We start from the raw sequence: 11,437 nt of genomic DNA, 5'->3' as shown, positions 1-11,437 counted from the left end.
CATGCTCAGTGGACTGTTTTGCTATTATTTTATAAGATGAGGAAGATTTCGATGTGCCGCTAGGAGAGTGTGGGGGACAGAGAGGGAAAGTGGAAGCTGGCATTTGAGGACTTTAAAGGGATTTATTTACATGGGAGTATAGAGGCAAGAAACATCTCTGGAATGATGACGGTCTGGTGCCGTGGGAGCTCCTGATGAGATGGAGGGAAGCTCCACCTCCCTTGTTGACCAGCTTCACTGTGCCCTGTGCTACTTTTGTTCAGGTAAAACACAAAACAACATTGAACAAACACAAAGGCTTGTGAAGAGACCCGTGTGCCTCATATTTTGTCAAGGAACAGCCAACTCATTACAGCACTCTAAAATCTGCATTTCTGCTGGGCTGTGGTGGCACACGCCTTTATTCCCAGCACTTGGGAGGCAGAGGCAGGCGGATTTCTGAGTTCGAGGCCAGCCTGGTCTACAGAGTGAGTTCAAGGACAGCCAAGGCTACACAGAGAAACCCTGTCTTGAAAAAAAAAAAAAATCTGCATTTCTAGGCAGGCCAGATGGTCCAGACAGCTGGGCAAGATGGTTCTGAGTTCAAGACCTGCCTGGGTCACTGAGAGATCAAGATCTGTCTCTCTCTACAAAAAATCTGGGCTCTGTTTGTTTTGCTTTTCAATGGCTTCCAATGTTACCTGCATGGTGCAGAGTGCAGAGGGTACCTGCTGAGAGCTCCAGGTTCTGACATCCAACAACAAAGAATTGGTAGACGCAGACAGTATATTAAGAGACAGGGAGTGTGCCAGCCAGCTGCTGGAAGGTTGGGAAGTCAAAAGCTTGCATGGGTTAGGTTCACTTTGCCCACCTTCTCTCCCACTTTAAGAAATTGCTGGCCTTTCTCACACATGCTCAGTCCCCTGTGTCTAGTCCTGGTGGAGGAGTTTCCTGCCCTCCAGGGAGCTGACTTGACAGCTTTTTGCATGGCAATCTTAATCCCCTTTCCCCTGCCCCCTCCCCTTTCCCTCCAGCCCCCTCCACCCTACTCTCTGCCACACCTGTGCTCTGAAGCTGTGGGGGTCTCCACTAAGCAAGCGTCAGGAGCTCCAACCCAGGCCTCTCTTTCTGTCCCCTAAAGAGAAGAGAAGCCGGGGTTACTACATCAAAGATGGACCCTGGGACTCAACCACAGATTTGGAGCTGGACCTCAAGTGCACAGCAAAAATCCAAGCAGATGTCAACTTTACCTCCTCCTGATAATGAGCCAGCTTCATTATCAGATTAGCTTCAGGGATGAACAATACTCTTAATAATGCACAAATCGCTATGACAACCGCCCACTTTGGTACCTAAAGATAACTTCTCCATCAGGCCATGTGAAAAGAAACACCCTTTCCTGTGAGCCCCAACATTCTGTGCCTCTCCGATTCCTGTGGCATGCATGGTTAAGCTCTAGCTTGCAGATAGACCTGTGCCCATGCACATATGGCTAAGGTGTGAATGGCTGTGAAAGGGTGCGGGTGTAGCAGGAACGCACAGCCCAGGGCCCTCATAGCATTCCTGGCTGCAGGGCTGTTATTCAGTTCTCAAGGTTGGGTAAATTGCTGTGGGGACCAGGCACCCAAGCGTACTGCCCTAGTTACTCAGGAAGACAGGCTTGGCCGGGATTAATTCTGTGATTAATTATGGTGGGCGCTTCAACAAGCGGGTGCACGCTCGGCAGAGTCAGGAGGGGACATGGCAGCCTCTGGCTCGCCAGCAGGACGGACGGCTGAGGATTGTGTTGAGTGGGGAGCCGCGTGGGCCTGACTGTAATGAGAAATGAGGAAAGTGCTGAAAAATTGATGGCGCCTGCCGATTGCACAGGCTGGCGCACAGCGGGGGGCCCTGCAGCCGGCGTCCTGCGCGGTATGCTAATGCGGGCTCTGGGGCCCCAGGAAAGGCAAGAAGAAAAACCCTGCACAAAGGAGAGAAATGCAAATGACAGGCCAGGAGATCAGTGCTGGGAATCAGGATTAAGTGTGTGGAGCTGCCGCTGGCTCGAGTTTAACCCTTCCTGAGCTGTCTGGCTGTAGTGGGGGGCTGGGAGCAGGAGTCTGGATGGGGTACAGGTCAAAAGTGGGAAAGCTGAGAAGCCTTGGAGGGAGGCTGGTGACTGTGCGGACGATGGGGAGTGAAGTCTCCGGGCAGAAAAAGCAATGGTCTCTCTCTAGTAATGTGAATTCGACAGCAAGCAGCCAGAAGTGCTTAGTGTAGGCGGCCAGGAAGGAAGGCCAGGGGGCAAGCAGGGTGCTGGGGTGCCCACTCTTTGTTCCCGCTACTTCCATGGCAGCCACCTTGTCGGGTTTTTTTCGTGATGTTACAAAGGGAGGAATGATATGTGCTACTGAATCTAAGTTACCAAAACAGAACCAAATTCAACCAAAACAGAACAAGAAGTAAGGCCACAGAGAGGCAGGGAGAGACAGCTGAGGGATGCTCATACCCTCGTGGAGCTTGTAAGCAGCAGGAATCCCCAAACACAAAGGGATGGAGGGTCAAATACAAGCTAAACCACAGAGCCCTGAGGTCAGTCTCCCTTGCTGGACAGTGTGGGTGAGGTCAGAAGCCCTAACAGGAAGCCAAGCTCAAGAAAACCTGGGGAGATCACAGGTGGACGCCAATAGCAGAATGGATGGATGGAGGGTAGATAGAAAATAGACAGACAGACAGATAACTAAATGCTAGGTAGATGATTGATAGATAATAGATGACAAAACAATGGATAGATGATAGGTTATGCATACATACATGCATGCACGCATGGAGAAATATACAGGTGAATGGTAGGTGATAGGTAAGTGTGTGATAGGAGATAGCTAATAGAAAATGGATAGATGATAGATATGAAAGATAGACAAGATGCTAGATAAACAGATGACAAATAGAAGCTATACAAGCAGATTATTGATAGATGATAGAAAATAGGTGATAAATGGGTAAATGATAGATACGTAGATGAGACATATATTTATGGATGGACAGAGATAATAAATATCTTACTGACAGCTAGATGATAGATACAGATGTGTGTGTGTGTATATATATGCACATACATGTGTTTTATGTATATGTCCAAAATTCCATTTATGTAATAAAATCTGTTATATACATGCACATAATTTTTTAAAGTCTGGACAGCTATTAGACATCAGTAATCATTCTTTCCATGGGACAGAATCGGAACCTTCTTCACAGTTTGGGTTTAAATACATCATAATTTCAGTAACAGGAGTGCCCCAAGGAGCAGCTCTCCAGCCTGAACTGTGGCCACATCATCTGTGTCCCATCTACGCCGCTCAGGGCTTAGCACAAGCAGGGCAAAGAGCACTTTTGTACACTTGCCGCACTGGCCCGATTTACTTTCACTCTGGGAAGAAGATGACAAGACAGACTGTTCCTCTAGGTCAGAAAGCAAAGCCTTTGCTCCGAGAGACGAGAGCATTCCAATCACCTTAGGTGTCCTATTTCTCAGACAGCAGAAAGGACTCCAGACCTGGGAGTCCGATGTACTCACTGCACCTCAGCAGATTCAGAGTCCAGGTCTGTCGCCCTTTTCAGGCTCTTGGGGGCACAGGGCTGGAGCCCAGCAAGGAGCTGTCTTCCCTGAAGTGGGCACAGCAGTGACTCTAGAAACATCAGCCAGACCTAAGCTGGTCTTCCTGGAAGACAGTCCCACGCTAAGGGCTTTCTTCTGTCTATGTCTGTGCTCTGCTCTCTCTCTGAGAGCAGAGTCCTGTAAGGCAAGCCACCGTATCCTCCTGACCCCCTTCTGAGTCCCAACAGGAAGAAATGCAAACATCATGGAACCTTGCTTGTACATTGGCCCAGCTTTTGCTCTTTGCTTAACAATTATGTTGACTGGTGTGTGTGTGTGTGTGTGTGTGTGTGTGTGTGCGCGCGCGCGCGTGCGCCAGCGCATGTGCATACATGCTAGCACACACTGTTAGCATCAGAGCATCCAAAGCCTGTGGTGATGCATGGGCGGGTCCACAGACCTGTTGCTAGGGTAACAGCCACCATATTCCCAGAATCCATTGGCCTCACCTCCACCTTTACCTGCAGCCACTACGTCAGAACCCATATATATATATATATATATATATATATATATATATATATATATATATATATATATATATATATATATACATGTACATGTATATATATATACATATACATGTATACATGTATATACACATACATATACACAGGGAACATTCCTCCATCTCTCTCTCCTCCTCTTCTCTCTCTGCTACTGCCCCCTCTCTCCCTCTCAATTAAACCTCTTACATGTGGAACTGTTTGGTCCTAGTATGTGATATGTTCTGACGCAACCTGCCGTTCTAACACACACCAAGTTTGTTTAACTTACATGTGTCTGTGTAGTTTAACAGGCATTTAACTGACCATGCGATACCTTTACCAATTCCTTACCCTGAAATTGGGAAAGGGAAGCGAGAAAGCAAATTTTCTGCCTGGAAAGGAGTTTACACCTTGTTGACGAAGCTCTTCTTCACAAGAGGAAAGCCAGCTAACCCTCACTGGAAACTGGAAATTAGGACTCTGCACTTCCAAGAGGAGTGAACAGCTCTTACAGTGGTCAGTGGCAAAAATGGAAATATTTGAAGCCATTTTTGGTCACGAAGAAGTGAAAAGATTACCCCCTGTAATCACGTGACCGCCATCAAAATAAGGGTCGAGGTCAGGGTGAGCTTTGCGGGAATCAAGAGGCCAAGCAGCAGAGGTCAGAGCTGCCACCCTTAGTCTGGACTTGGGAGCAGCAAAACCAAGTGAGGGAAAAACAAAGAAAAAGTCTCTCTTTTGTAAATTCCAAGAAAAGGAAGAGTTAGAGAAGGGCCGTGGCTGCCATGCCCAGCTGCACAGTCACTGAGGGGATCAGTAGTCCTGAATTTACCGTTGAAAACAGCTAGGCCAGAGAGTACAGGAGATTGTCACCTTGAAGACCTCAGCGGCGGGAGGGGTCAACACACTGGACAGGGTGAGAGGTCAGAAGTCACTACCTTTGACCATGTTGAAGATCAGAGTTCAAGCCCCAGCACCCACAGGCAGCTCACAAACACCTGTAACTCCAGCTCCAGGGGAATCCATCGCCCTCTTCTGGCCTCCTCCAGCATTGCGCTTATACGTGAATACCCATACATGGACACATACATACTCATAATTAAAATAATACCTTTTAAAATTAAAGAGCAAGATTCAGGTTGCAGAGATGAATCAAATAGTTGTCTGGTACTGAAAAGGAAAATAAACTTGGGAGGCAGAGGCAGGAGGATTTCTGAGTTCGAGGCCAGCCTGGTCTACAGAGTGAGTTCCAGGACAGCCAGAGAAACCCTGTCTCGAAAAACCAAAAAAAAAAAAAAAAAGAAAAGGAAAATAAAAGTCCAGCATGAGCTTGCCCACATAAGCCTGGGATTGAAAGAGTTAAATCAAAGCAGAGGCAAGTGGCCAGGGATTGACAGGTCAGGAAGACATAAACCATAGAGCTAGGGTAAAAATGCAAGGACATTGACTAATGAGCCACCTGGTCCTCTTAGCACTCCCCTTTTAGGAATTTTCAACTCTAACTACATTTAAAATAGCCAATCATGTATAGCCACACCAATTCCTTTGTTTCCCCAGACCTTTTTCTTATAGAAACCCCTAACCCCTGGGCCTCCTGGTCGCATTCCCTGGACTCCTGCGTGAGTTTGATTGGGAAGCGAACCGGGGCCCCGAATAATAAACTACCTCTGCGTTTGCATCAAGACAGCCTCTTGCGTTTCTTGGGTGCATGTCTCCTAGGACTTGAGCAGGAACTCCCTATGGGGTCTTTCAGTACCATTAACTTTTTCTTACAATGCAAAACTTAAAAATTTTACTTATTTTGTGTATATAGGTATTTGGCCTGCATATATGCCTGAAGAAGTCAAAAGACAGCGTCAGATCTCTTGGAACTGAAGTTACATCTAGTTGTGAGCTGCTGTGTGGGTGTTGAGAATCAATCCTTGGTCCTCTGCAAGAGCAACAAGTGCTCTGAACAGCTGAGCCATCTCTCTAGCCCCTGATCTTTTTTAAAACAGGAACACGTGTCATTGAGTTTTTAAGGCCCACATTAAACACACAGTTGAAAAGAAATATATGAACAGTTGGGGTGTTACTGTGATCTGGGGGATTGTCTTCCCATCCATACAAAATGATCCACAGAGTTAACAGGGAGACAACTAGGATAAGAATTATCGATACCCAGGATAAGATCTCTTCAATCTTAAATCAATATTGCTCTTAAATCATTCATGGCTTCGGGAAGCCACAGAGTAATATATTCACATGTTTATGCTGGCCTTGCTCACTGTGTTTGAATTCCTGTACATTTGAATTTCTCTTGAGTGGTGCACAGCTTAATCTTGATTGTCAGCTTGACTGGGTTCAGGATCACCTTGGAGTCTCATCTCTGGTCTGTCTGTACTGATGAGGGGAGGCCCACCCTGGATGTGGGTGGAGGAGAGGCCCACCCTGGATGTGGGTGGTGCCATCCCACAGGGCCATGGGCTGACTGCAAGGGAGAAGGTAAGCTGAGAGCACTTAGATCCATGATGGTGTGATGCATGTGATGGCTGTGATGGCCATGTGACAGCCATGATGGTGGTTTTATGCCCCTCTTACCAGGGCTTCCCAGGGCAATGGGCTCCACTCCTGAACTGTGAGCCAAAGAATTCTTCCTTCTTTTGTTGTTGTTGTTTGTTCATTTGTTTGTTCTTGAGGCAGGCTTTTACTTTGCAGATTCAGCTGACCTGGAGCTCACTCTGTAGACCAGGCTAGCCTCAAATTCACAGAGATCTACCTGCTTCTGTCTCCTGGATGCTGAGAGTATAAAGATGAGCTCTAGGCAAACATTCTTTTCTTACATTTGTCAGAGCAACAGGAGAAAAGGAATTTATACAGTGAGATTTAAAAACATTGTTGGTGACCCAAGAAGATCTTTAGTTTTGTGATTTTTAAAATATGACTCTCATAATTTTATGTCATTACAAACATGGTTGTGTGCATGTATGAAATGCTCAGCCTGCTTTCTTGTACAACCCAGGGTCACCTGCCCAGGAATGCATCAGTCTACAACAGTAGTTCTCAACCTGTGGCTCAGGACTCCTTCACAGGGGCCGCCTAGGACCATGGGAAAACACAAGTCTTTACATTACCATTCATAAGAGTAGCAAAACTAACATTATGAATTAGCAATGAAAACAATTTTATGGTCGGAGGTCACCACAACATGAGGGACTGTATTAAAGGTTTGCAACATCAGGAAGGTTGGGGACTGCTGGCCTAAGTGAAGTAGCCTGTCTCTTTCACACCAATCATCAATCAAGAAGATGCACCACAGGCCAGTCTAGTGGGGGCATTTTCTCAACTGAGGTTCCCCTTTGAGAGGTGACACTGGCTTGTGTCACGGTGACAAAGCCAGCCAGCATACCCACCCTACCACACCTTTCAGTTGGGGGTTTCTTACTGAACCTGGAGCTGAGCTCACGGGGGCCAGCCATCCCCGTGAGCCTCCTGTCTCCACCCAACATGATGCTAGGTTATGGATGTGTGCAGTCTGGCAGCCATAGCACAAACATCCTCCTTCCCCCCCCCCCCCCCCCCGATGTTGGTGGAAACACAGCAGCCAGTCCTGGGGCAGCTGATGACAGAAGCTGGTGATGCACAGATCTTGGGTACAAGATGGGGCTTTCAGGCCAGGTGCAGCATGTTCTCAGCCAATCACCTCCCTTGTCTGTAAGATGAGAGGGCGGGACCTGCTTCTAAGGACAGATGTGTTCTTTAAAGGAAGGCAGATGTACAAACTACCTTCAGCAGTGTGTGTGAGCTGGACATGGTGACTCATGACTGTAGTCCCAGCACTTGGGGAGCTGAAGCAGGAGGATAGCTGTGAGCTTGAGGCTAGCCTGGACAACATAGTGAGTTTTTCAGAATAGTCTTGACTACTACAAAGAGAAAGAAAGGAAGAAAGGAAGAGAGAAAGAGAGAGAGACACACACAGAGAGACAGAGAGAGACAGAGAGACACACAGAGAGAGACAAAGACAGAGAGAAAGGGAGAAAGAAAGAAAGAAAGAAAGAAAGAAAGAAAGAAAGAAAGGAGGGAAGGAAGAAAGAAAGGAAGAAAGGAAGGAAGAAAGAAAGGAAAGGAGAGAGAAAGAAAGAAAAAAGAAGGAAAGAAGAGAAACAAACAAAGAAACAAATAAGGAAACAATGAAAGAAAAAACAGACAGCTGGTTATAGTCAAAAAACTTTAATCCCAGCAAGCAGAGGCAGGAAGATCTCTGTGGGTTCAACTTCATCAACAAAGCAAAGGACCTAGTGGGTGGCACATCCTGTGTTTCATTTCTGTCACTGTGATAAAATAACCTGACAAAGAAGAAACTTAAGGGAAAGGGATTTATTTTAGCTCACAATCAAGGTCACAGTTCATCACTGCAGAGACACCACAGTGGCAGGGCTTGAATCAATTTGTCACGGCCATAGTCAAGAGCAGAGAGAAGTCGGTGCCTGTGTGCATGCGGCTCAGCCAACTTTCTCTATTCTTATACAATCCTGGCCCCCAAATCAGAAAATGGTGTCCCCCCCCCACTTGAGGCTGTGTCTTTCCCACAATGAAGACAATCCCCCCCAGCCACACACACGCACACACACACACACACACACACACACACGCATACACACAAATACATACACGCACACACACACGTACACGCACACACACATACATACATACACATGCACACACACTCACACATACGCACGCACACACACCAACAACCACACACACATGCACTCACACGTGCACACACGTACATTTACACACACCCGTGTGCAGACACACACATGCATACAAACACACGTGCCCGCGTGCTCCAACCTGATCCAGACAGTCCCTTATTGAGGCTCTTCTCAGGAGACTAGGTTGTGTCAAGCAGACAAGCTAACCACCACACCCAGCATTCACAGAGGCAAGAGATTCTATTAAAGATGATTCTTAGCTACAAAGCAAGTTAAAGCTAGCCTGAGCTACATGAGACCATGTATTTTTTAAAAAGCTCAACTTCTGTGAAAGCGTAAGCCAGCCACTCCTGTCTAATCTTTTAATGTTGCTCCGTGACAGCAATCTACAGAGCTTCCACTGGAGAACTGTGCAGTGAGTCCATCCCCACAAAAAATACCTCTTAATGGTGCTTTAAGCAGGTTTATGACAGTGTTGAGCTATATTCCTAGCTATCCTTGGCTATATGTGGCCTGCAGGCTGCACAGGGCTCACACTCCATCCACAGGCTGCACAGGGCTCACACTCCGCCCACAGGCTGCACAGGGCTCACACTCCGCCCACAGGCTGCACAGGGCTCACACTCCGCCCACAGGCTGCACAGGGCTCACACTCCGCCCACAGGCTGCACAGGGCTCACACTCCGCCCACAGGCTGCACAGGGCTCACACTCCGCCCACAGGCTGCACAGGGCTCACACTCCGCCCACAGGCTGCACAGGGCTCACACTCCATCCACAGGCTGCACAGGGCTCACACCAGACTGTTATGTGGTAGACCGTGAGAGTGTGATTACAGCTCCACACTCACTCCCAGTTTTACGTCTTACCAGCCCCTTGAGCCCACTTCAGGCCCTGACCCTGACTCCATCATCCTGGTTTTAATTAGCTGAGTAGCGCCTAGCTGCTCCATGGTAAGGTACTGGGTATAACCTCAAAGGGCTGTGTTCTTTCTCCACGAGAACCGTAATTGCCACCCTGGCTCCCCAGCCATCTCCTTTCCTTTCTTCTTTATTTCCTATTGAGAAAGGGATTTAAACTGAGCGGTTTGGGTTGAAGTCACACGCCTGGCTCCTCTTCTCTAAATAGAAAGCCATCTCCCTTGCGGGCTTGGTTCCGAAATTAAAGGGATGCCTGCACCATACTTTGTTCAGTTTCTGTCCACTCCTCCACCGTGGCTCCTGTCTAGGATGAGTGGAGGCGCTGGAAGAAGTGCACCCATCTGGGATCAAAACCTGCTGCCATCTCTCCACCTCAGCTTTGCCTGGAATCAGGTGACCTGGACCCTACTGTGAAACCAGCCTGCCTCTGAACACCTGAATAGGCAGACCCCCCACTCTCCCCCATTAGGTCCCAGCCTCAAGTACAACTCCCTCCCCTGAAGGAATCAGACTTCTCCATCAGGACCCCGCAAAGCCCATGGATATTCTAAGGGCAAGAGAGATGGCTCCATGGGTAAAAATATCAGAATGCAAGCAGGAGGTCCTGGGTTTGGCTCCCCGGTACCCACACAAAAGCCAAGCATAACAACATGTCTGCAATGCCAGCACTGGTTACCCTGGAGACAGGCAAATGTCAGGGCTCACTGGCTCACTCACATGCACACACACACACATATACATGTCATTCTAAATAATAGTAAAAATAAATCTTAAAACGAAAATAAGGTTGAGTAACAAATGGTAGTCAAAATCAACCTCCGATCAAGTGCATTGCACACACGTGCACACACATACACTACACGTAGACCAGCAACTCTCAACCTGTAGGTCATGACCCCTTTGGGGGGGGCTGTCAAATAACCCTTTCACAAGGGTTACCTAACAGCCAATGGAAAATACATATATTTACATTACAGTTCATAACAGTAGCAAAATTAGTGACGTTGCAACGGAATAATTTTATGGCTGGGGTCACCACAACATGAGAACCGTGTTAAAGGGCCGTGGCATTGGAAGGTTGAGAACCACTGCCTTAGACCTTTCCAAAGGCACCCACAGCCCTCAGCTCCAGGTGCAAGGGGACACGGTCAGTCACAGAATGGACAGGGGGAAGCCCTCAGACTCCACAGAGCCTCCTGAGCTCAGCTGCTGAGGCACCAGTGAGGAGCGCTGACGTCAGAGCGTCAGAGCGGATCACCACCCCGTCACCCTCAGCTGCTGTACTCTGTCAGGATCTTCACTTGGGAGTCAGTGAACATCAGTGGTTCATGGTGCAGAGCACCCAGGCTTCGGAGTCAGTGAACATCAGTAGTTCATTCATGGTGCAGAGCACCCAGGCTTCCCCGGGCACACAGAGCCTCTGCTTCTATATCCAAAGACCCAGGTATAAACCCTGGTAGGTTAAATAACAGAAAATGTCCCCAACCATCCTAAGTCATTGTTACCATCCTTGCTGGGTTTGCCCTGAACCAAGTCAGACTCTGAGTCCAGGGATAAATAGTACTTAGGGATGGTGTAAATCTTTGGGGGTCCCTAGCCACAAAAATCCTCTAAGTGTTTATGTTTGTGGCAGGGCAAATGCACTGCTTACTCCTGATCCTGCGCGCACACACACACACACACACACACACACACACACACGCACACACGCACA

The sequence above is a fragment of the Mastomys coucha genome, unplaced genomic scaffold (genome assembly GCF_008632895.1).
Source record: "Mastomys coucha isolate ucsf_1 unplaced genomic scaffold, UCSF_Mcou_1 pScaffold23, whole genome shotgun sequence".
In the NCBI taxonomy this organism is placed as follows: domain Eukaryota; kingdom Metazoa; phylum Chordata; class Mammalia; order Rodentia; family Muridae; genus Mastomys; species Mastomys coucha.
The sequence above is the reverse complement of the archived record's forward strand: the minus strand, read 5'-3'. Positions refer to the sequence as shown.